At 41.2% G+C, this 25,287-nt stretch overlaps 1 protein-coding gene and 1 long non-coding RNA gene across 7 annotated transcripts in view; one reads left to right on the plus strand and one right to left on the minus strand.

The window, feature by feature from the left end:
* Positions 1-25,287, minus strand: part of LIG4 (DNA ligase 4) — an 84,063-nt gene that overhangs the window by 4,642 nt on the left and 54,134 nt on the right. The window lies entirely within an intron of this gene.
* On the plus strand, positions 9,784-13,017 carry LOC145530322 (uncharacterized). 2 transcript variants are annotated; one of them, XR_014071662.1, is made up of 2 exons: positions 9,784-9,981; positions 12,116-13,017. It is a non-coding gene; the product is annotated as an uncharacterized LOC145530322 (long non-coding RNA). The 2 variants fall into 2 exon arrangements; XR_014071661.1 differs by having other exon boundaries at positions 9,784-9,948.

A 25,287-nucleotide genomic window follows, 5' to 3' on the forward strand; every position in this document is an offset into this window, starting at 1 on the left:
AATGTATTTAGCCTATATAATAAAAGCATAATAGTTAGAGATTTATATAAGTAGAAGTTTAGCTTTAATACAAATAATAAGACAATTGTTGATTTAACTGATGATTCTTACTTGCAGCTGACCTTCAGCTTGCTGTTCTTTGACTTTATGGAACTACATTCTTTTCTGTTAAGCTCAAGGCATAGAGTAAATTACCAAAAACAGGTTTTACCTTAAAACTTCCTGTTGATGAATTCTGTCCTGCTGTGCCTGATACAAAAGTGTTCTGACTGACCAACCCTTATCAATGGAGAGTCACAAGGTGTTAGCAGGCCCCCAGGCCAGAAGATGATGTAAACAAAATGAGGCTTTTGGTAACTAAAAACATGCAAACGGTTTCGATGAAGGTCAAAACTGCTGGCCTATTAAGCTGAATTGATAGGCCCAATAAACTGAATTCATATGCCCATTAAGCTAAATTGGTATGCCCACTAAGCTGAATTGGTATGACTCTATACTTTACATTTCTTTCTATGTACCACAAAAAATATAAAAGCTGTCTTAAAAATAATAAAGTTGGAAGACACTTGGAAACACCGAGACTCGCCGACGCCGTCCATCCTGAGGGAACCCCTGGACCTGCTGGAGCTGGACTCCGGCACTTACCTGAAAGAGTGCTATGATTTTCCCCAGGAAAACTGCGAAAATACCAAATCATTTTGTGTAATATCTTTCTAATAGTTGAAACCAAAGTTTGCAAGACGTCAAGTTTGCACCCAATTTTAAAGCATGTAGGTCAAGTAGCTTTGATTTTATGACACTCCAGAAGCTTATGGTGTTTTTAAAAAAATATTTATCTGGCTTTCTTCTAACATAATGAAAAAGCCCTTTGCTTTCTCCACAATAATCAGAACATGAACTATTCGCTGGTATTCCAAATGTAACCCACGGGGTTTCTTAACATGTCTCTATAAGACTCTCAGGAATTCTGCACAAATGTTGGAAAATCACATGCTGGCAAAGTCATTAGAAAGGAGGAAAACAGATGGTTCTTCGGCTCAAATTTAGGCAGGCAATTTTGCATGTTCAGGACAAGTTCAATGAAATAAAATTTTCTATAGGATTTTAACTAACAAATAGCTGTCCAGCCACTTTCTGTTTTAGAAAAATTAAGTTTTGGTTTTATTCCACTTGCTCCAACCCCGACCCCCTGGTGAGAGTGTCTGGGAGGAAGATACCGAAACTTGAAGGCAGGTTGGCTTTGCTCTGCCATAGTGTCCTGAATTCTAGTCACTGTCGACACGGGAAGGCAGCAGAGCACGGTGGTCAGCAGTCTGTGCTCTGGGGCGGACAGAGCTCAAGTCCTTAACTATTCTGTGGTTGTTTCCTTATTGTTTGCTGTTGTTGTGCAGTCACTAAGTTAGGTCTGACTTTTTGCGACCCACGGACTGCAGCACGCCAGGCTCCCCTGTCCTTCCCCATCTCCTGGAGTTTGCTCAGATTCACGTCCACTGAGTTGGTGGTGCCATCCAACCATCTCATCCTCTGCCGCCTTCTTGTCCTTTTGCCTTCAATCTTCCCAGCATCAAGGTCTTTTCCAGTGAGGCCTTCTTGTTTAGCATGGGCCATAATTACAGTGTTCACTTATTAGAACTTCCCTGAGGAGACGGTCCTTGAGGAATAGTGCCCCTAGAAAGCAGTCAGTCACACTCGTGTGTCTCTCTGACCTTCTGTGTGTTTGTACATTCAGGCACAAAACCCTATCTTCTTTATTGTCCTTTAATAAAGTGGTTTGGAGTAAACAGAAGACGACTTTAACCTCATCTATTTGCATTGTTCCCTTGAATGGTTCTTTACTCTGAGTCCCAGTGTCTTACTTAAAACTTAGAGCAGACGAGTCCAAGGAACAACTGGAGTGGTCATGGATTGCTCTTTGCCCTTAGAAATGAGCCACTTAGGAGTCCTTGGTACTTTTTAGCACACTGGAGACTGTATAATACCTGCTGCTTCACCATAATGTCCTTATTTGGAGGGAGAAAAATAATAGAGTTAATAACTCGTTCATTGGGAGTGAGGTGAGGTTTCCACTCAACTGTTTTACCCTGTCCTCACACAGTATGAGCAAAGACAAGTCCTGTGAGTGTGTGTTCGAAATTAGATTTGCGAGGACTTGCCGTAACAAAAAGTACCACCAGGGCTTCCCTGGCGGCTCAGTGGTAAAGAGTCCACCTGCCATTGCAGGAGACACGGGTCCGATCCCTGATCCAGGAAGATCCCACATGCCTTGGCACAATTAAGCCCATGCACCCCAACTACTGAGCCTGTGCTCTAGAGCCTGGGAGCACAACTCCTGAAGCCTGGGTAGCCTAGAGCCCGTGCTCTGCCACGAGAGAAGCCGCCGCAATGAGATGCTGGCGCACACGGTTAGAGCGTAGCCCCCACTTGTCGCAGCTGGAGAAAAAGCCTGCGCAGCAAAGACCCAGCACAGCCGAAAATAAACAAATAATTTAAAAAGAAATTGTCAAACTGTTATTAAAAAAAATAAAATAAAATAGGAGTAATAACAGAAATGGGTTTCCCAGGTGGCACTAGTGGCAAAGAACTTGCCTGCCAAAGCAAGAGGCATTAGAGACATGGGTTCGATCCCCAGGTCAGGAAGATGGCCTAGGGGAGGGCATGGCAACCTGGAGAATCCCAGGGACAGAGGAGCACGGCGGGCTACGGGCCATACTGAAGCGACTTAGCACAGCACAGCACACAGTAACAGAAATAAGCTGTGTTAAGCCGCTTCATGGGTTACTTTTTCCCTATTCAAACACCAAATAGACAGTCATCTTGAAAAACTAGGTCCTTCAGACAAGGTGACTGAAACTCCCCTGTTCACAGCTGGCTAATTAGGAGTTTAAAGGAGGTGATCCTATTGTATTCAAAGAGGTCGTCTTTCTGGGTCTTTCCCGAATCTGGTTTAAAGAGAAGTTTTTTTTTAAGCAGGCCACTCAAAGGAAAAAAAAAAAAACACAGGTTAAAGGAGCCTTTTCTATTATCTGCAGTAATTACAGTGGAAGTTTTGAACTTCATGTTTCCATTTTCTAAAGAACAAGAGGATTTGGAGCAGCTAAAGTGAAAAGCATATTGATTTTAGCAGTGCATCAAGACCACTGAAAATGAAATCCATTTCCAGAGCTTAATTTCATCTTTTGTACTTGCCTTTTTGAAATGGATACATACAACCATAAATTCCTTCTGATCCTTGTGTACAGGGGAAGTGGGAGGGAGCTATAAGCCACGCCCTCAGCAGAGTGGCCCTGGTATTAACACCTAGACTGTGACAGGCAAGATGATGGCTGAAAGGTATTTGGTGCTTCCATCTTCATACAAACAAAACAAACACACTCTACAGTGACTGTTAGTGCTTACTCCAAAATCAAGAGTTTCTGGCATAGGTTGCAATTCTTTAAAAGAACCCTCAGTTGCAACAAAGCTTCTGTAGCTTCAGAGGATTACAGACTTTGCTTGGTGTCTTACATAGTTGCGATTATTTTACTATTAGACTACAAATTTCTCATTTTATAACTAATACATATTCTCAGTTAAAATATAATTTTAAATTATTACACTTCAGAGTCTGAAGTGAAATTTTTCTAAAGTTATGTCCAGTCAAAAAATAAAAAAATAAAACCTTAGGATTTGGTTGCCATTTCTGTCCATTTAAGTAGCCATGTGGTGCTGATTTGTGAAACACAGAATCAAAGAATTCAAAGGAAAAGTTATCATATGAGATGACCACATTTTTTATTCTCATTTTTATGTATTTATTTGTTTAGGCCGCACCATGCGGCTTGTGGGATCTTAATTCCCTGACCAGAGACTGAATCCATGCCCTCGGCAGTGAAAGCATAGAGGCCTAAGCACTGGATGCCAGGGAATTACCAATCACATTTTTCTAAAAAGAAAATGAATAGACAATATTCCTAGGTCTCAAAATATTTGCAGAGATTGCAAAGTTTTCACATGTGTTGACCTTTTATTAGGTGGACACACATTAAGCATTCTTATGGGGTTTTTGAGAATAAACACCTTTATCATTTATCATTACCATTCTCTGTTCCTGACATTTTCTTTGTCCTGGAGTTGGTTGTCTGCCACTAATATAGCTACTCCAGCCTGCTTTTAATTAGTGTTATCATGATGCCTTTCTTCATTTCTTTACTTTTAACTAATTTTTGTCTTTCAATTTTAAATGGGTTTGTTCTAGACAATGTTGGGTCGTGTTTGTTTGTTTATCCTACTCTGTCTGACCATCTCTGTCTTTTAATTGGTATATTTAGATGGTTCACATTGGGTGAATGTGGATTATTGATAGCTGCTCTGTATGTGACAAACTACACCTGTCTGGCAGGATTTTTAGATATAAGACCCATGGAAGCCAGGGGAAGCCCCAGTCTGCAGCCCCTGAGTGTCTCTCTCATTCACACCAGTCTACTCTTAACCTTGAACATGTGGTCAAAGTTCCCATTAAAGTGTTCTTGTAGGTTTATGTCTCCAACAGGCTTTCCTCCAGGGAAGTTGATCTCAGCTCTGATCCTCTGCATTTGCTGATGGTCACAACTGTATCATATTGCTGCTGCTGCTGCTAAGTCGCGTCAGTCGTGTCTGACTCTGTGTGACCCCACAGACGGCAGCCCACCAGGCTCCGCCGTCCCTGGGATTCTCCAGGCAAGAATACTGGAGTGGGTTGCCATTTCCTTCTCCAGTGCATGAAAGTGAAAAGTGAAAGGGAAGTCTCTCTGTCGTGTCCGACTCTTAGCGACCCCATGGACTGTAGCCTACCAGGCTCCTCCATCCATGGGATTTTCCAGGCAAGAGTACTGGAGTGGGTTGCCATTGCTCTCTCCTATATCATATTAACAAGACATATATGAACATTTAAGTGACTCGTGTCTATAGAACAGTAGTGACTCTGGCTGTCTCAAACCTCGCTAAAAATATTATAAAATCATATGAATAATTTTACAGAAGACTATACATAATAAGAGACACGATTTTCCTGCTATTTAGTAACTCTATATCCTGTAATCAGTTCAAAAGAAGCATTGTGTGTATGCGTGTGTGTGCTCCATTGCTAAGTTGCGTCCAACTCTTTTGTGACCCATTCTTTTGCGACCCCCTGGACTATAGCCCACCAGGCTCCTCTGTCCATGGGATTCTCCAGGCAGGAATACTGGACTGGGTTGCCATTTTCTTCTCCAGGGGATCTTCCTGACTAAGCGATCAAACCCTCATCTCTTGTATCTCCTGCATTGGTAGGTAGGTTCATTACCACTAGTGCCACCTGGGAAGTAGTTCTTAACAATATTTGTGTAATGGTGATCAAATTAGGACTGTCTTTTTTTTTCTATTTTGTCCCATATCACATTATATTAACATGATAACAAAATTATGCTTAAAAGCAAAACAAAATTAGCTGTCATTAATACATTAATACATTTATGAGTGAAAATAGATAATTTATATGTAAGAGTCATATTATTGGTTACCACAAATCACCATTATTTAATACTTATCTGCAGTAGAACTAGAGAAAATGAAAAAGATAATCTAACTACCAAGACATTTAGAGAGAGAGAAAAAAAGAAACTTTTTTCTCTTTCTGTAAACTTGTGATAATGTTTCCATGTCAACTTGTTTTTGTAAATGTGCTAAATAAATGCAGACTTAAAATAAACCATATAAGCCTTTGCTTTAAAAAAAGAGAATTTTTTCATCATTGATCTCTCTAGTAGTACATGCATTCTACTGATGTTTATTAAGTGAAGATAATAACACCAGAGAAATCTCTGGGAGAAGGGAGGGACAGAGGAAAGAATACTGATTTGACAGTTTATTACTTTTCTTTCTGGCCACACCTTGAAACTTGAGGGATCTTAGTTCTCCAGCCAGGGATTGAACCTGGGCCACCATGCAGTGAAAGTACCAAGTGCTAACCACTAGAAAACCAGGGAATTCCCTACATTTTAAAATGTCTCTATAATTTTCTAAAGTATATATGACCAGAAAACCTGAAGACATATTTTATTCTATGTTCATTCATAAATATTTATAGTGCTCAAGACGAGCAAATTTTTCACTATTTCCAAACCAAAGTAAAAGGTTTTATTATTTTTAAGAAGGGGTTTATTATTTAAATAATATATAACCTTCAAGATGCAAAAATGTTATTTAATGCTTTACCCTTGGACTGCAAGGAGATCCAACCAGTCCATCCTGAAGGAGATCAGTCCTGGGTGTTCACTGGAAGGACTGATGTTGAAGCTGAAACTCCAATACTTTGGCCCCCTGATGAGAAGAACTGACTCATTTGAAAATACTCTGATGCTGGGAAAGATTGAGGGCAGGAGGAGAAGGGGACGACAGAGGATGAGATGGTTGGATGGCATCACTGACTCGATGGACATGGGTTTGGGTAGACTCTGGGAGTTGGTGATGGACAGGGAGGCCTGGCGTGCTGCAGTTCATGGGGTTGCAAAGAGTCGGACACGACTGAGCGACTAAACTGAACTGAATTGAATGCTTTACTAAAACCTTAAATGGGGTTCCCTGGAGGCTCAGTGATAAAGAACCTGCCTGCAATGCAGGAATCCCAGGTTCTGTCCTGGGTGGGGAAGATCCCCTGGAGAAGGGAATGGTTACCTGCTTCAGTATTCTTGCCTTGGAAACGCCATGGACAGAGGAGCCTGGCAGGCTACAGTCAACGGGGTGGCAAGAGAGTTGGACACAACTCAGTGACTAAATAATAATAAAAATCTTAAATGTTGAGGAATATTATACAACTCATTCCTTTCCACTTAATTGGCTTGTGGACAAAGTATGTCCTTACATTTCAGTAAACAAAGGCTTTCATGCCCATAAAGCCATCAGCCCCCGCAATCCTCCTCACCTCCTCCCTCCCCACCCCTGGCAAGGAAACTCAGGATACAGGAAAGCAGGATGGTGGCCCTAGATAGTCGAGATGAGTATCAAAGAAAGATTTCAATAGGCCCGGACTCTTTCATCTTCCTGTAGAAAAGTACTAAAATCATTGACTGGAGATGTCTGTTTCTACGGTTAGCAGTAATCTTTTTTTTTTTTTTTCAATTTCTTTCTTTTATTAAAGGATAATTGCTTTACAGAATTGTGTTGTTTTCTGTCAAACCTCAACATGAATCAGCCACAGGTATACATATATCCCCTCCCTTTTGCACCTCCCTCCCATCTCTCTCCCCATCTCACCCCTCTGGGTTGATGCAGAGCCCCTGTTTGAGTTTCCTGAGTCATACAGCAAATTCCCGTTGGCTATCTATTTTACATAGGGTAATGTAAGTGTCCATGTTACTCTTTCCATTCATCTCACCCTCTCCTCCCCTCTCCCTCTGTCCACAAGTCTTCTCTATGTCTGTTTCTCCATTGCTGCCCTGTAAATAAATTCTTCAGTACCGTTTTTCTAAATTATGTATATGTGCATTAGAATACGATATTTATCTTTCTCTTCCTGACTCACTTTTGACTACATGGTTTTGTTTTTTCTTTTTAGCAAAAACTCCTTTATATCTTGACTCCTCCCTTACCTCTTGGGAACAGTCCCCCAGAGCTATGAAAGACTGTATTCCAGGCTACAATTTTCAATAAGTCCACTGACTAAAAATTCTCAACTTTTAGGGTGTGCTTTTTTTTTCAGTCCACAAGCTCATAAACTTAACAAATGAGTAGGTGCTAAAGATATCACAGAGATAGTCTTTCTTTCTCAAATGAATATTTTCTAAAAATATCACAAATATTGTCTCCTGAGATAATTCTTAATTTTATTCCATGATGGGGAAAGGGAAGGTTCTTTCAGAAAGAAAAACAATAGTACATGAGATACATAAAGAAAGAAAAAAAACAGATACATAAATCTGAGTAGAGAATTCAGTGTTGTAGTAAATGGAAAATCAGGTTGGTAACAAAGAAAGTCAGGTCAATTACAGGAAACATAATGAGTTTCATAATCCACTTCTTATGTTCCCGTAGGCAAAGTGTAATTGTTTGTCTAATCCATGACAAGTAGCAATGTTTAACAATCACATTTGAATTTATCAGCAGATAACAAGAAATGTGAAAATATGAAGCCTAGTATATCTGATGAAGTGTTACCCTAACTCTGAGCCAAATTCTCCGAAGAACAACAGTGGGCTTTACAAAAACATGTGCAAACTGCCCTTGTCCATCAACATCACGCACAACGTGTGCTCAACTCATTCTGAACACACGTGTTTATAACTTTTACGATGTGTGTATTTTAAGGTGTGTGTGTGCGTTTCTCTACAACGGTTGCTGTTCGGTCTAAGTCACGTCTGGCTCTTGCGGCCCCACGGACTGCAGCCCGCCAGGCTCCTTTGTCCTTCCCTCCCATTTTCTGGACTTCGCTCAAGTTCATGTCCATTGAGTCATCGATGCGCTCTAACCATCAGCTCCTAAAGGATAGTCATTTTTCTTTCTTTCTGCAAATATTTTTTAACAGTGGCTTCTTAAAATAGGTGTGTGTAAAATCTGGGTTATAAAAATACATCAGTTTTAAAAAAAGAAGAACAGTTCCCAATTGTGCTCAGGGTTGTAGAGAGGAGTTACAGGAAGTCCACTTCCTTTGCTAAAGAGCTCAGCTCACCTGCACATACATCCTCATCTGCGAAGGGACCTCAGTTCCACCCCAGGAAAGATCCAGAGTGGGACTTGCTCTTTGGGATTATTCTACAAGGTATCTAGTCTCCAGAACCCCTCAGCCTTTTAGCTGCTCACAACTAGTTGCCTAAGAGAATTGCCAGTCTCCCACCATTCTGGCAAGTTGACCACTGTTTTAATGCATAGCACTGTGCCTGGCAATTAGTAAGTTCTGAATAAATATTTGTGAAATGTTATTAACTATATTGGAGAAGGGCATGACAACCCTCTCCAGTATTCTCAGCTGGAAAATCCCACGGACAGAGGAGCCTGGCAGGCTACAGTCCATGGGGTTGCAAAAGAGTCAGACACAACTTAGCAACTAAACAACAGAAACAACATTAACGATATGCCTAGGTGTCTGAAATGAATTCAGTTTTTCTTCTCAAAGTCTGTTTCTACATGTAATTTCATCTTCATCTTATTATTATCCTCCCAGACACTGGAGCAAGAGATTTCTCAGTCAAATTTATTTCTTACTTGCCTTTCTTCACTCATACATAATTCATTAATTCTACAAATATTGCTGCTAGGAACCAAAATAAGTGCGGGTGACACAGAGTCAAATAAAACACAGCCTCTGCTTTCAAAGATAATTGTATCTAGTGAGAAAGAGAGACAAGTAAATCCAGATTTAAAGGACGAAGTGCCAAGCGCAATGGCAGGACAAAGAAGGCGTGAGCCCAAGGGGGAGGGGAACCCCCGGGGGGAGGGATGCTTACTCTGGTAAAGAAAAAACAATGTCACCCACCTTTTCAGTTCTACTAGGATCAAGCCATTGGCCACTGCGGTTGCCAAGCAGTGCACCTGAGGGAAATGCAGCAGGGAGAAAAACAGGAAGCATCCTGTGCTTCGGATACTGGCCGCTAGAGAGTTAATATACAGTAAAGAATCCACTCACGGTGCGGGAGGCCAGATGACAGGGGCTCGATCCCTGAGTTGGGAAGATCCCCTGGAGGGGGAAATGCAGTCCACTCCAGGATCCTTGCCTAGGAAATCCCACGGACAGAGGAGCCTGGCGGGCTACAGTCCCTGGCGTCACAAAGAGTCGGCGCAAGGTACTGACCGAGCACACACGCGGGTGAGCATTTCAGTGACTCCGGACTCGCGCATCTCCTTGCGCGTAGAAAACCGCTAAAATCACTGACTTGAGAGCGCGCTCTTCGGGATTAACAATCCTCTTTTGATGTTCGTGTTTCTTTGCCAACAGGGGAGCAAAATTCGCCACTCCAAAAGGTGTGTCTTCAGCATAAGGACTGATTCAGGCTGGTTAGTTTTGATTATTATTTAATTTATTATTTTTAAAAAGAGTCAGGAAGTTTTTCTTATTACTTTCCCCTTAACTGATGAAAAGAATTTAGATAGAGGACCTGTTCCTGGAATAAAGCTTTTGTAAGTGGCATAGAATGTAGGCTGCGTGTGGTTTGGGTGGGGGACGGGGCTCCGAGAGGGCTCAGTGGCCAGCGTCCACCCTGCGCCCCACTGTGGTCTGACCGACCTCATCATACCTACCTCATCATCTGACGACTTCCCTGCTGTTCTCCTGTTCCCCATCCTCCCTGCTCTATTCAGCACAAACGTGTCCCTTAATAACCCTTTGGCACACCTAATCTCACCATGGGGTCTGCTTCTTGCAGAACAGCAAGAGGTGATACGCCACCTTGGGTTAGACATTTGGTATTTATCAAAGCTGACATTCACAGGAAAGTACTCTTATCATCACTTGACCACGATAAACTTACTTGTAGGTAATTTAAATTTGGTTCTGCTTGGTTCCAAATTTCATACTCTTTCTACCATACAACATAGCCTCTATTAAGTGTGGTCCCTGTCAAATACCTAAAATATTGCCTGGAGCCTTAACCATATTTTTAGACAAATAAATCCCATGTTTATTTGTATATCTCCCAAATGAAGCCCTGAATCAAACTTAATTTGATTGATTCCATGGGTATGACCTGTCTAAAGCTCTGATAATTGTATAACCACTTTGATGAAAGCTCTCAGAAGCACAGAAATATGAACAATTCCATAAAGTATAATCTATATACACTTTTAAAATATATTTAAATCCCTACTGTACCACTTCTTAGAGATTTTCAATTTTATCTAATATGTCACATATCACAAATACTAAGATATTTTGGTACCTAAGCAAAAGGAAAAAAAAAATGGAGAGACTTTTAATAATAACTCAAAGCCTGGAATTCTGAATCAAAAGGGCCCTGAAATCCAAAAGATGAGATTTCAGATTTAGAGAGCAAAAGAGCTCTTTAAATGTAAGTTATGATTAAGAAGTGACATTTTTACACCTGGATTCACTGTGGAGGAACACAGCAAACTTTCCCATTTCATAAAAAGGCAAACTTGCTCATTCTTAAAGATGAAACACAGCACCCTTGCCTTCAAACACAACTGAATTGGTGGCAGTGAAAACTGCCAAGCTGTCCACCGTTAATTACTCTTGACAAATTGGTGGCCTAAGCTGCCTGAAGTGTGAGGCCTAGAGTGTGTGTTTAGCTGGTTCTTTTATAAATGAGAGATGGCTCCTATCTGTCACTTAACAGCTTGAAAGGTGCTGTTAATATGAATCCTGTGTCAGAATGCTAATGTCTTCTAGAAAAAACAACCTTGATTCAATGCTTTATTCAAAGTGTCTAATTGTGTTTGTAGACTTGAGTTTGGCAAAGACAAAAAGAAACATCAAAAAAAAAATACCATTTTGCAACTTTTCCCTAATTCTAAGATTAGCAGAGTCTTAAAAAGTCCTGAAGATCTCACACAGCTTCACCACAAACATTACCCCAAATTATGAGCTATCAATTCTGCTCAGTGATGACCCTGGATAAAGACTCAGAATAGTGACCAGCAATAATTAGGGCAAAGGGCATCGTGATTGGCAAATGATTTGTTGCAAACCTAGGGTAGAAGATGCCAGACGAAATAGCTCACACACACAGACCATCAGCCAGGCTCCCCAGATGGCTCAGTGGGAAAGAACCTGCCTGCAAATACAGGAGACATAAGAGATGAGGGTTCGATCTCTGGGTAGGAAGACCCCCTGGAGGAGGGAATGGCAACCCACTCCAGTATATGTATACAGGTATGATAGTCGCTCAGTCGTGGCCAACTCTTTTCAACCTCGTGGTCTGTAGCCCGCCAGGCTCCTCTGTCCATGGAATTTCCCAGGCAAGGATGCTGGACTGGGTTGCCATTCCCTTCTCCAGGGGATCTTCCCAACTCAGGGATAGAACCTGGGTCTCCCACACTGCAGGCAGATTCTTGACTGTCTGAGTCACTTGCCTGGAAAATTCCATGGTCAGTAGAGCCTGGTGGGCTATAATACATGGGGTCGCAAAGAATCGGACACAACTGAGTGACTAACACTTTCACTTTTCACCAGGGTAGAAGACATGGCTTAGAGCCCTGATCCTGGAAGGTCCCACGTGCCACAGAGAGACTAAGGCTGTTCGCCACAACTGCTGAGCCTATGCTCCAGGGCCCAGGACCCGCAACTACGGAAGCCCACGTTCCCTAGAGCCTGTGCTCTGCAACAAGAGATGCCATGACAGTGAGAAACCCTCACACCGCAACGAGAGAAAAGCCCGTGCAGCAGGAAGAGGCATCGCAGGCAAAAATAGATACATAAATAAAGCCATTTTTAAAAAGACACTTGATATACAGATATAAAGTGTAGGCAGGATCAATGGTCACATCATAGCTAGACAACAGGAGCAAAGTAAAAATTCATCATTAAAACCAAAAACAAACTATTCTGAGAAAAACATGCACAAAATTTAGGAGGTAAAGGTGAATATCAAGGTTATAAAGCCATTGCGTTCAGTTGTTCTTAATTTCTAGGTTAGGACTCCTTTAGTTTAAAGTGACACAAACCCAAGACATATTAGTTTACACAAGGGTAAAAGAAATGTATCACCGTGCATGTGGGCAGTCCCAGAGCTCTGCGGTGCCCAGGGGTTGAAATAGTCTCATTGTCTGGCAGGCTGCCTTCATGTGGCGGCCAGGAGTGAAACGGAAGTTCCTGCTTGGATCATCCTCCTGGCTAAGAAGCCCAGAGAAGTCAAAATCACATCACTCCGGACAGGTCCAGCAGATGACCTTGGAGGATTCTCATCAGCCCGCTGGGGTCAAATACTCATCTGCTTGATAAGTACTGGACACCTAGTGGACACAGGACTGTTATAGACAGGTCTCAGTTATGCCTAGTTTTGAAAGCCTGTAATCCAGAGTTTTCACGGATCATAAGGATTTGGAACTTTAGAAAATAAAATCAGAGAAAATTAATTTTTTGTAGGCTTATTTCCTATTTTCTGCTTTTTAAATAAACCTATTTTTGTTGTTGTTGTTGTTGTTCAGTTGCTCAGTCGTGTACAACTCTTTGCGACTCCATGGACCGCAGCACACCAGGCTTCCCTATCCATCACCAACTCCAGGAGTTTACGCAAATTCATGTCCATCGAGTCGGAGATGCCATCCAACAATCTCATCCTCTGTCGCCCCCTTCTCCTCCTGCCTTCAATCTTTCCCAGCATCAAGGTCTTTTCCAATGAGTCAGCTCTCAGTACCAGGTAAACCTATGTCCACCTTATTTTTTCAGTAAGTAAATCTGAAACCCATCACAGTGGGAATTCTGGTTTGATATTCACTGACATAGACCCATGATCCTCACAAGAGTGGTTTCTACATAGTTTCCGAACAGACCAGCCGTACCTCACTCTCTCTCCTTATTGTTATCACACACAGCAAAGTCACTTACAAAAGAATGTTTAAAGAAGTAAACATTATTACATTTTAATGTCTAACTGTGCTTTTTAAATTAAAATTTTCCAATTTATGACATGACTGGATTCTCATGTGCCAGGGATCTTCAACTAACCTAGGAAGTTTAATCACTATCTTTCAGAGGATAAATGGCAGGGGTCACTGCTGATAAGAAATTAATCTGTTCTTTGTTCACAAAAATTCACAGAAATTCATTGGGACACAGAGAAAAATGACCCAAGTCAATTACTTTCAACAAATTACAATTATGCAAAATGAATTCATCATATAGTTGGAGTTCAAATACATTGCTTTATTTTAATCTTGGGGAAGCCTCCATGAATAGCCTTTGCTTCTACTGGCTCACGTCAAAGTGTTTTATTCTCACAGATCACAAGTTGCCGGCTCATTCTGACGTACTGCCTTGCAGTGAGGAGACACAAGTTACAATTTAAGACTGTGATCAGTTCCTCATGAACTACCATAGCAGTGCTGCCTATTTTTAGAGTACTGTTATACTTGACAACATTTCTAGACTTTAAAAATTCAGTTGTGGGAAGAAAATCTAGGAATCTTTTAAAAGCATGATAAGGGTTCAATGAGTTCCTCTGTGCATGCCTGCCTACTCAAGTCTGACCCTTTGAAATCTCACGGACAGCAGCCCGCCAGGCTCCTCTGTCCATTGGACTCTCCAGGCAAGAATCCTGGAGTGGGTTGCTATTTCCTTCTCCAGGGGATCTTCCTGACCCAGGGATCAGGGATCGAACCTGCAACTCCTGCACTGCAGGTGGGTTCTTTACCTACTGAGATAAATTATATGAATCAATAGAACTAAACAAGATGACTTACTCTTTTAAGGAAAAGGTATCCTGGTTAGTAAAATTTGGGGACATTTGGAAGAAAACAAAAGTGATGAAGGCAGTGCTTGTACAGTTTTGCCAGCCCTGGCTCTCACGGGAGAGGGGGGCTGATGGAGGATCAGGAGTCCTGCGGGCTGGGGGCAGGGACGGTGTGTCCCACTTGGATGGGGTCCCCACCAGCCCCAGCCGTTGGGCTCCTGGAAGGCCTCCAGGAGGATCCCAACCAAGACTGCATCGCCCCTCAGAGACGTTTTCTGCCCTTGAGTTCATCATCCCTGCTGGGGGGGAAATCGAGAGAATCTCCGGGATTTCAGTCCCTTTGCTCCAACCCTGACTTTTCCAGTATGCTTCTGAAATTCATTTGTCAATTTTAATAAACTTGAAATCAAACAACACACACACACACTGCTGTCTGCGCCTTTTTCTGAGAGGTAACATTGAGAGGTGGAGAGCAGATGTGGTTTGCACCAAACAAGGCCTGACACAAACCCAGTGCTTTGGTGCTGTCCTCATTGTCTCATTGTGAAGTTTATTATTGACATTAGGGGTCATGTGAAAAATGTGAGAACTTCATCCTTGGAAATGAAGCACAACAACCCCTGTTTGTATGAAACAATGCGCTGTGCCATGGCGCATTATGCTGTTAGGGAACAGCCCATTCTGTGGCAGCTATATTTAGAAATCTAATGCATTTAAAGAGAAGCAGGCTCTGCAACCCAAGGCTTCAAATGTGTCAACAAAATGTCTGTATTTTTAATTACACTTTTATTCTGTGTATAATTATGTGCAATCTAGTCTTTTTATAAGAGAGAAACATACTTCAATGTTCTCCCTGTCAAGACACAGGAAGAATTGTTAGAATAAACGTGGTGTTATCATGTAAATCAAATTTACCGTGATGAGCAGCAGTGCAGAAGAGCAGTTCAGAGCAGGAGATTTCATTTCAAACAGAACCGAGTTCAAGCCTGTTTCCACCAGCTGGCAAATGATGAGTCTGACCATGTTGCTTAACATCCCAAAGACTCAATCTTCTCCTCTATCAGACAGAGGTGGTAACAACAATAATACTTACCTTGCAAGGTACTTGTGAGCACAATAATATCTTTAAACTGGTTGACCGGTGCAAGGAGCATTTTAAAAGTTTTAACAAATGCTATTTATTGTGCCATTATTGTTTCTCTTTTCATTCTCATTCTAGCAAGCTGAGGCCTGATTATTTTCTCCTTTGGGAAAATTGCTCATAAAATGAAGTATCAGTGAGCCTGAGGTCTGAAGCCTGAGTGTGGAGAAAAAGTCTTTTGGGGGAGCTCCCAGGGGATTCCAATATGGAGCCAGGGGCAGAAACAAATTTCTGGCATTGTCATCAGAATGGAAATCTCCCAAAGCCTTAACTGCTTCTGAGAGTGTGGGCGATGTCTCCACGCTGAGGCCAGATTTCCACTGGCTGCACTGGGGTGGGAGAGGCTGTCCCAAGGAAGAGGTTCTGGACAGACCCAAATCCAGAAGGATGCTGCGGTACCCAGTAGGGAGCAGAGTAGAGCAATGTGGGATTCCCTAAGGGAACTTCATAGGATGATAGAAATGTTCTACATCTTGTTTTGGGTGATGGTTACTCAGTCAAAACTCACCAATTTGAATTATTAAGGTCTGTGCATTTTATTACATATAAATGCCAAGTAAATGCATTTTAAAGCAAACAAACCACTTCATAGAAACACCTTCTCTCTCTCACTCAGCTGTGTCTGACTCTTTGGAGCCCCGTGGACTGTAGCCCGCCAGGCTCCTCTGTCCATGGGATTCTCCGGGCAAGAATATTGGAGTAAGTTGCCTTGCCCTCCTCCAGGGGATCTTCCCAACCCAGGGATCAAACCCTGGGTTGCAGGCAGATTCTTTACTGTCTGAACCACCCGGGAAGCCCACAAATACTGAAGTGGGTACCTATCTCTTCTCCTGACCCAGGAATCGAACCAGGGTCTCCTGAATTGCAGGTATGAGCTACCAGGGAAGCCCATATCACAATCTACCATTCAATAAAATGAAAGAGGAAATTCAGAAAGAAGTCACTCAGTCGTGTCTGAGTCTTTGTGACCCCATGGACCACAGCACGCCAGGTCTCCCTGGCGAGCATCACCAGGAGTTCATCACCAACTCCTGGAGTTTACTCAAATTCGTGTCCATTGAGTCAGTGATGTCATCCAACCATCTCATCCTCTGTCGTCCCCTTCTCCTTCCGCCTTCAATCTTTCCCAGCATCAGGGTCTTTTCCAATTAGTTAGTTCTTCGCATCAGGTGGCAAAAGTATTGGAGTTTCAGCTTTAGCATCAGTCCTTCCAATGAACACCCAGGACTGATCTCCTTTAGGATGGACTGGTTGGATCTCCTTGCAGTCCAAGGGACTCTCAAGAGTCTTCCCAACACCACAGTTCAAAAGCATCAATTCTTTGGTGCTTAGCTTTCTGGTCCCATCACTTCATGGTAAATAGATGGGGAAACAATAGAAACAGTGACCGACTCTATTTTCGGGGGCTCCAAAATCACTGCAGATGGTGACTGCAGCCATGATATTAAAAGATGTTTGCTCCTTGGAAGAAAAGGTATGACCAACCTAGACAGCATGTTAAAAGGTAGAGACGTTACTTTGCCAACAAAGGTCCATCTAGTCAAAGTTATGGTTTTTCCAGTAGTCATGTATGGATGTGAGAGTTGGCAAGAATACACAGAAGAGCTATACAAAAAAGATCTTCATGGCCCAGATAATCACGACGGTGTGATCACTCATCTAGAGCCAGACATCCTGGAATGTGAAGTCAAGTGGGCCTTAGGAAGCATCAATGTGAACAAAGCTAGTTGAGGTGATGGAATTCCATCAAATTTCAAATCCTAAAAGATGATGCTGTGAAAGTGCTGCACTCAATATGCCACCAAATTTGGAAAATGCAGCAGTGGCCACAGGACTGGAAAAGGTCAGTTTTCATTCCAATCCCCAAGAAAGGAAATGCCAAAGAATACTCAAACTAGTGCACAATTGCACTCAGAAAGAAGAGACACACACAATAGTTTCTTCTAATGTTTTTTATTTTTGAATTCAAGTTAATAGATAAAAATCAAGAATCTCACACACAAAGGCATTTTATAAATCAAATAATATGTCTTCAATATTTAGGTGGTTATTTCCTTTTTAATTTGTTGTTAGTGTGTTCAGTATTTCTAGGTGTTTCATAAGATGGCTTTAATGTTAGTAAGCTTAAAATATTATATAACTCCTTTTTAAAAATCATGGTCTCATGTATCAAGAAAATTAAAAATAAAATTAAAAAAAATCTACCCTCATTTATCATTATAAATATTGTTCTTTAGAATAGCATTTTTAGACATATTCCCACTCAAAAAAGCAAAACAAGTAACATTTTAAATGGCTTAATAAAAAATAGAACTCAAAAGATTTTGTTCTGATATGACTTGAGGCATGAGACACATACATTTCTATCAGCAAAATGTTCAAGAAAATTTATGGATACCATTGCTTCCTTTTAAAAAGAAACAAATTAGAGGTAGGATGTATTGAAAAGCCTATATTTGCTTGTACACTATTTATTCATTTCCTTTATGCAACAATCTTATTTAGTTTGTATATCTGGTGGTAACTGTTAGAAAATCTAAATGTTTATATGTGCAGCATTATTTTTACACTTGCAGTCATTCACATATACACTCACATCTCTATATATCTGTGCCAATATATTTTATAATCTGTAAACTGAAAATAATTATATGATTGACTAATTTATACACTCTTTAACCCACAAATATTTCCTAAGCACCTGCTATGAGCTGAACACTGTGTTTGAATAAAGAAACCATAACCTCACAGATATCCTAGTATAGAAAGTTTATTACTCGTTTTGAGAAACAGATGAAAAAAAAACATGTAAGGGAAACATGTAGCAATTGTGAGGGAAATGATGAAAGAGATTTGGAAGAAAGATATTGGAGAGATAACTCGTGAGTGATGAGAATTCTAGAAGGATGGAGAAAAAGACCCAAGGACAACTTGTATATACACATGCCCAAAGGTGAAAAAAAGCACCTTGAGTCTGTAATCTGAAAGGCGTCCCCAAATCCCAGGATAACTTTGTAATTCCTGAACCTGAAGAATAAAGAAAATATAGTGCACACTCTGTGATGCCTGAAAAAAATCAAAATGGAATCCAGTTTTTTTTTTTAATGGAAAAACCTGGTAGAAAGATAGCAGTGGAGCAATATTACACACTTTGGAGAAGCCAGGATTGGAAGCAAGAGTAACACGGCAAGCCAAGATAGCATCCGTCTGCTGGTGCAAAACAAAGATCGTCTCGGAACCGCCAAGTTCAGAAAGGAGGCTGCCGGTCTGGCCTTGGCCTGTGGCTCTGAGGTCAGGCCCTGCCCTTGCCCAGAGTCTGTGTCCTTGAGCCAAGCGTCCCAGGTCTCCGCGCCAGCTGGCTTCTCAAGACCTTCCAATGACAGGAGACCTGATGGGCAACGGGCAACAGGAGTGAGGGAAAAGCCGGGATCGTTCTTCCTCCTTCTCCCCGCATCAGGCTGCCTCCTTGGCGGGCGCAGACTCTCTCTACTGTGGTTCCAGCTCCCAACACAGCTCTGGCAACACCGCCTGGCCCCCTGATTACTCCAGCCCTGACGGAAATAGTCCCTCTTTGCTAAAGCTGATCAATGGGCTGCCTCATCTCTTTCACACTTTGTCACTGCTTCCCTGTCACCGGCTTCGCACCCACTCGACTGTCTCACGTGGAGCCTGTTCACTGACACGACCTGATGCCTTGTCCAGGTACATCATCTATCAATACCGTAAGTACTCTAAGAAATGACCTTGGACTCAGAGCAGTCATCTCAGGGGACACTAAGGAAGGAAGAGAGGGAAAACAATGCATCTTGCATTGCTAAACCCTAATGGATGCTGATGATGAAAATGGGAATTTGAAAAATTATTGTGATGTAAAGCTTCTTAAAGTAAAACAGATGCATAATAGGTGTGAGTTTAATACTATTTCAGAAAGAAACAATTTTAGCCCCTCTTAGAGAAAAGAAAGGAGATGAGGTAATTCAAAGTACTCTTCTGTTGGCCACACATGTAGGTCCTTAGTTCCTCAGCCAGGGATACAAACCCACGCCCCTTGCACTGGAGGCAAGGAGTCTTCACCACTGGACTGTCAGGGAAGTCACAATTCAAAGCATTCTTAAGAGTTCATCTTGGGGCAAGGAGACCAATGGCAGTAAACATTTCAAGTGGGGTCATGCAAACATTATTTAACATTGATGTATTCCTATGAGGTAGGAAGAAGGTTTAGAAAGCATGCTGGAAACTCCATTTTCATAGGAAAAAAAAAAGAGAGAATGATCCAAACCATGAAAATAAACGGCAAAAGAAGAGAAGATAGCATTAAGTATTCCAGTGTATGTGCAGCTTTAGAGTAGGTTTATCAAAATGTCAGTGGGTTAAAATGTTGTATCACATACAGTGAGGATCAGACTGCATTAGGAATAAAAATATAGCTCTTTATCATTAATGAAATCACCACAAGGCAAGGTGACAGAAGAGGTTTACTGTGAAGGACCGGCAAGGCCACACCAAGCAAGGACAATGAAAAGAGGCTCCAGAGGCAATATTTTCATCAAAGAGTGTGGAGTTTGAGGCTGAAAGCCTTGAACAGAGCAGAGAGATAGAAGTGAGTTTTAAATTTTTGAGTCTTGGAAGAATTAGCCTTAATGCACATAAAGAGGAGACTGTAAAGCAGAGATCGTATACTCCTTCTGTGGCCTAACTTGGCCACACTGCTGATGGGGGAGATAGAGCAGCCCCATCAGGGTCCTGGAATCAGGCAGCAGCTGCGCTAAGAAAGGAGACGGCCTTCTGAGCTGAGGAACGGCAGTCATGAAGCAGATTTTCCACCATCTCTTGTCTCAGCAAACTCACTTAGTGACCATCAAATCCGCACGTGACTGACGAGGCCTCTGGGGCCACTGCTTGGACATGGATACAGAGCAGCATGCTCTGTGCTCATGTGAGAGCGTCTTCAAGGTGTGCATGCCCGCCAGCACCAGTATCAAGAAAGAGCTGGCCTCTGCTTCCAAGAGGAAGTACGGATGGTTTCTAGAAATTTGTTACCAGTGACAGCTCTGTTTAGTAGCTCAGTCCTGTCTCACTCTTTCCAGCCCCATGGACTGCCAGGCCTCCCCGTCCATCACCAACTTCCGGAGTTTACTCAGACTCACGCCTATTGAGTCGGTGATGCCATCCAACCATCTCGTCCTCTGTTGTCCCCTTCTCCTCCCGCCTTCAATCTTTCCCAGCATCAGGGTCTTTTCCAATGAGTCCGTTCTTCACATCAGGTGGCCAAAGTAATGGAGCTTCAGCTTCAGCATCAGTCCTTCCAATGAATATTCAGGACTGATTGCTGAAGAGCAGTGACTGACAGTAACAGCTAATTCATAGCAAAGTATCCTGAAAACACATTTATTGATCCATTTATTTTTTTATCCAATTATCTTTATTTTATTTTTTATTGATTTACAAGGTCTTTTTAATTTCATGTGAACAGCTCAGTTTTTCAGCTAGTTATATATATATGTGTGTATATATATATATATATATATTCAGTTTTATATATATATACACGTATAGGGCTTCTCAGTCAGTAGTCTGACTGCAATGCAGGAGACCTGAGTTCGACCCCTGGGTTGGGAAGATCCCCTGGAGAAGGAAATGGCAATCCACTCCAGTATTCTTGCCTGGGGAATCCCATGGACAGAGGAGTTTGGGGGGGCTACAGTCTATGGGTCCCAAAAGTCAGACATGACTGAGCGACTAAGCACACAGCACACACACACACATACATATATGTGTGTGTGTGTGTATATATATATATTCTTTTCAGATCTTTTTCCCTTATAGGTTATTATAAAATATTGAGTAGAGTTCCCTGTGTTATACAGTAGGTCCTTGTTGGTTATCTGTTTTATATATAGTAGTCTGTATCTGTTATCCCCCTAATTTATCCCAAACACAATTTATATATTTTGAACTTCAATAATATTTTTCAAAAGATCAAATAAAGCTAGTTAAGCTTCCAGCCTAGGCCTTAGAATCAGAACCAAAGTAAAACATGCAAAATACTCTCTGGTACAAGCAATCGCAACCCCGGTCTTTCCCAGGGCTGGTTCCCACGAACATTCCTCTGCCTACCGGTCCCTTCTTAGGAAAATACTATGAATTTACCTTCTTATTTGTTTTCCACATCAGGGTGAAGGATGGCATAGAAAGAATCACAAGTGTCTGGTGACTGAGTGGATATAAGAAGGTAAAGTGCAAGATGACTTAAAAGTTCTCAAACCTGAATGACTGAAAGGGTGCTCTAGCACTGATAGAAATGAAGAGGTCAGGGCCATTTACGTTTCAGGAAAATGAGTATACTTCTATGCAATGGCCTGCTGGAGCTGTTCATGAGTCTCTGGGACAAATGATACTCACATTCAGAAAATGGTCCAAGGGTGAGGATCTGGAATTGGGAATTATTTGCATAAAGGGCTGGTTGGAGTCAGGATGTTGTATCATTTCAAGGAAGAATAAAGTACAGATTTGAGGACAACTTGGGGCGAGGCCAAGAGAGGAAACCGACCGAGCAATCAGGCTCCTGTGTGCAGAGCTGAATGTGTACTAACGAATTCTACCCAGAAATCTGGTTATAATCAGGTTATTATCAGAAAGTTGCATTTTACCAGAGGTCCCTGTGCTTAAACATCAAGCACCACACACAGGAAAAACGGGGGAAATATTTTCACATGGAAAACTGGAAAGATAAAATCTCCTAAAATACAAGGTGAGTCGAATCAAGTGGTAAATCATGCCCTAGGGGAAAGTGAAAATGTCGGGAAGGAAAAGCAAGGGGCAGTGCCCCCGGGGGTCGGTACAGGCAGAGCCTTAACAAGGTTCAGTGGGTGAAAAGCATCCGTATGAAAAGATTCATAAAGCTGCCTTAAAAAATACAGTTTTCTTCAAATTGCAAAGGCCTCCTGTTTCCCACTCTGCATTCCCTCTTTCAATCACACACACACACACACACACACACATACGTGCACACACGTGCATGTGAGCACAAAACTCATCAACATCTAAGCCACATCCACTTCTGAATTGATGTCTACTTTGTTTGTTTGTTTTAATATACATGATTTCCTCTGAACTATAATTCCTTGAGGGAATGAATTTCATCTATTTCTTTCATCCTGGTATTCCCTATGTCTAGAAGGGTGTCTTGCTAATTGAAGGTTATATGTGCACACTTATTGTACAAACATATATGCATATAAAACATAGACAATGTATATACAGCACATATACATACTACACACACATATATATACACACAGTATTATTGAGCCATTAAATGCATTTGTTTCATATTTGCTATATATATATATATCTGTATGTATATATTTATATATATAAACAGATTTGGAACAAATGCATTTAATGGCTCGATAATACTGTTACTTATGATTAAAAACATTAAATCACTAACACAACAAATTTTAAAGAAATAAACTGTAAAAATAAAGAGATAGAGCACTACAGCCTCAGTCATGCAGACATCAAGGTTCTGGACCACTAGGTACCATCTACTGTGAATGCACCAGGAAGATATCATTCACTGGGAAGGCAGACCTGGGGAGAACCATGAAATTGTCCTGACATCAGAGTGAGAGCTTGGAATGAGACGCTGACTCTCCAACCTCCTAGAGCCAGGAATGTCACTTCTTTGGACTTTAATGTCCTTTTTAAAATAAAATTAAAAATGGGGATAATAAGAATCCAAAGGCCCCTTCTAGATCTAAAGCTGTTTCTATTGCTAGAATACATGCGCAGTAATTAAAAGGAAGCTTTGCCCAAAGTCACAATCAGCACATTGTTGCCTGAGCAAGTACTAGAGGAGGACACAGTGAATTGAATCTCACCCAGTGTTGGAATTTCAAAATAATCATCAGGAAATTTTAAAGCATATGTAAGGGGTTTTGCCTGACATTTCCATACAAATCATTCCCTTAGCAGTTTTTCCTAATCATTTACAAAAAATCGACAAACGTCTCAGCTTAAGACATTACATAGCATTAATGACACACCAAAGTCCATCTAACCTGGAATTCCTGTTGGCAAGATCCAAAAACTATATTCTATGCACTCAGTAAAAGCAAAGCTCTCAAAAGCTTTGAATTATTTAAGTGAAATCATTTGAATCCTGAATTTATAGCAATTAATTGTCATACACTAATCAATCTTTATCATCCTGGAATCAAACATCTTTTCTTCAATATATATTGAGAATCAGAGACTTCCAAACATTTACTCTAATTATTCTTGTGTCCTGTAAGGTCTTCCTGGGTTTTCGAGGTGACCAGCATCTGATCTTGGGAGCCCGGGGGCACAGATACCACTTCACTGAGGAATCAGATTCTCTTGCCTGGAAGTTGGAATCTTGCATGCAGACATTCATAAGGAGAAAAGGCCATTGGAGAACATTTATTCTATTTTTTGGTGAATTTTATATTCTGTTCAATAGTTATTCATACCTCATGTTATACCTGGGAACCCTCCAAAAGTAATAGAAAGAGAGAAAAAGAGGGAAAAATTGTACTAGGGTGGAGCAGAGCCCCTAGTTTTTATTTTATATATTTTATTTGTTGTTGTTGAATCACTCGGTGGTCTCCAACTCTTTGCAACCTCATGGACTGCAGCACACTAGGCTTCCCTGTCCTTCACCACCTCCCGCAGTTTTCTCAGACTCGTGTCCATTGAGTCGGTGATGCCAACCAACCATGTCATCCTCTGTCATTCCCTTCTCCTTTATAGTCTAATTATTTTCCAGTACCTTGTGGTACATAGATAGATGTTTAATGTAGTTTTTAAAACAGCGTATTTTTTATTTGGAGTGCATGTGGTTTTAAAGTCTCTTGATGGCGAGACATATTGTTTCTTTCTTCATAAGCAAATGCTTTTAAGCATCCATGTACATACTTAATTCATTGCCTCTAACTACTTCTTCTAACTACTGTACAATAGTTCTTGCTGTAAATCTATCGACTTTAACCTTCTCTTCTCCCAGAGATGGACAACCAACTTGAAACCAACTCTCTGTAACACAGATAACACTGTGGTGAATATTTTTTGAGCATATTCCCATAGGGACTTATGTGAGAACTTCTTTGGGCTATATAGCTAAGAATGGAATTACTGTGTTATGTGCGTAGTTTGGCTAAATGACAGATTGCGCTTACAAATGGCTGTACCAGTCCACACTCTAGAATCAAGCCATGAAGTTTTATATATATATATATGCTCAAATCTGCACTATTCCTTGGCAACATCCAGGTTGTTAATTTTTTCATTCCAAAATTTCCAAGGGGATATTTCTGTTGTATTTTTCATTTCTATATTTATCAATGATTCTGAATATCTCTTCATGGGTTTTTAACTTTTAGGATTCTTTTTTTCTTGTAGAGTTCACCCTGTCATATCCTTCACTCATTTTTACACCAAGGTTGCTTCTGACTTGTTGTTAATTTCCAAGTCATCTTTGCACATTTAGATATTAGTTTTCAGATGTAGCCTTGAGAATATTTTCCTTATATTGCTACCTGCCGATTAATTTCACTCATGGGTTCTTTAGTTTGATGCCCCCAGTATTTTACCATATTTCTTTGCATAAGTGTATTTTAAAAGTTCTGCAGGTGAAGAATTCCCTGGAAGTCCTGTAAAGACTCGGCGCTTTCAGTTCCATGGGCCTGGGTTCAATCCCTGGTGGGGGAAATAAGATCCCACAAACCACATAGCCTGGCCATTAAAAAAGAAAAAAAAGCTCTGCAGATAAGTCTACTCCATAGTCAA

The sequence above is a fragment of the Giraffa tippelskirchi genome, chromosome 12 (genome assembly GCF_054371585.1).
Source record: "Giraffa tippelskirchi isolate mGirTip1 chromosome 12, T2T-mGirTip1v1.2.pri, whole genome shotgun sequence".
In the NCBI taxonomy this organism is placed as follows: Eukaryota; Metazoa; Chordata; class Mammalia; order Artiodactyla; family Giraffidae; genus Giraffa; species Giraffa tippelskirchi.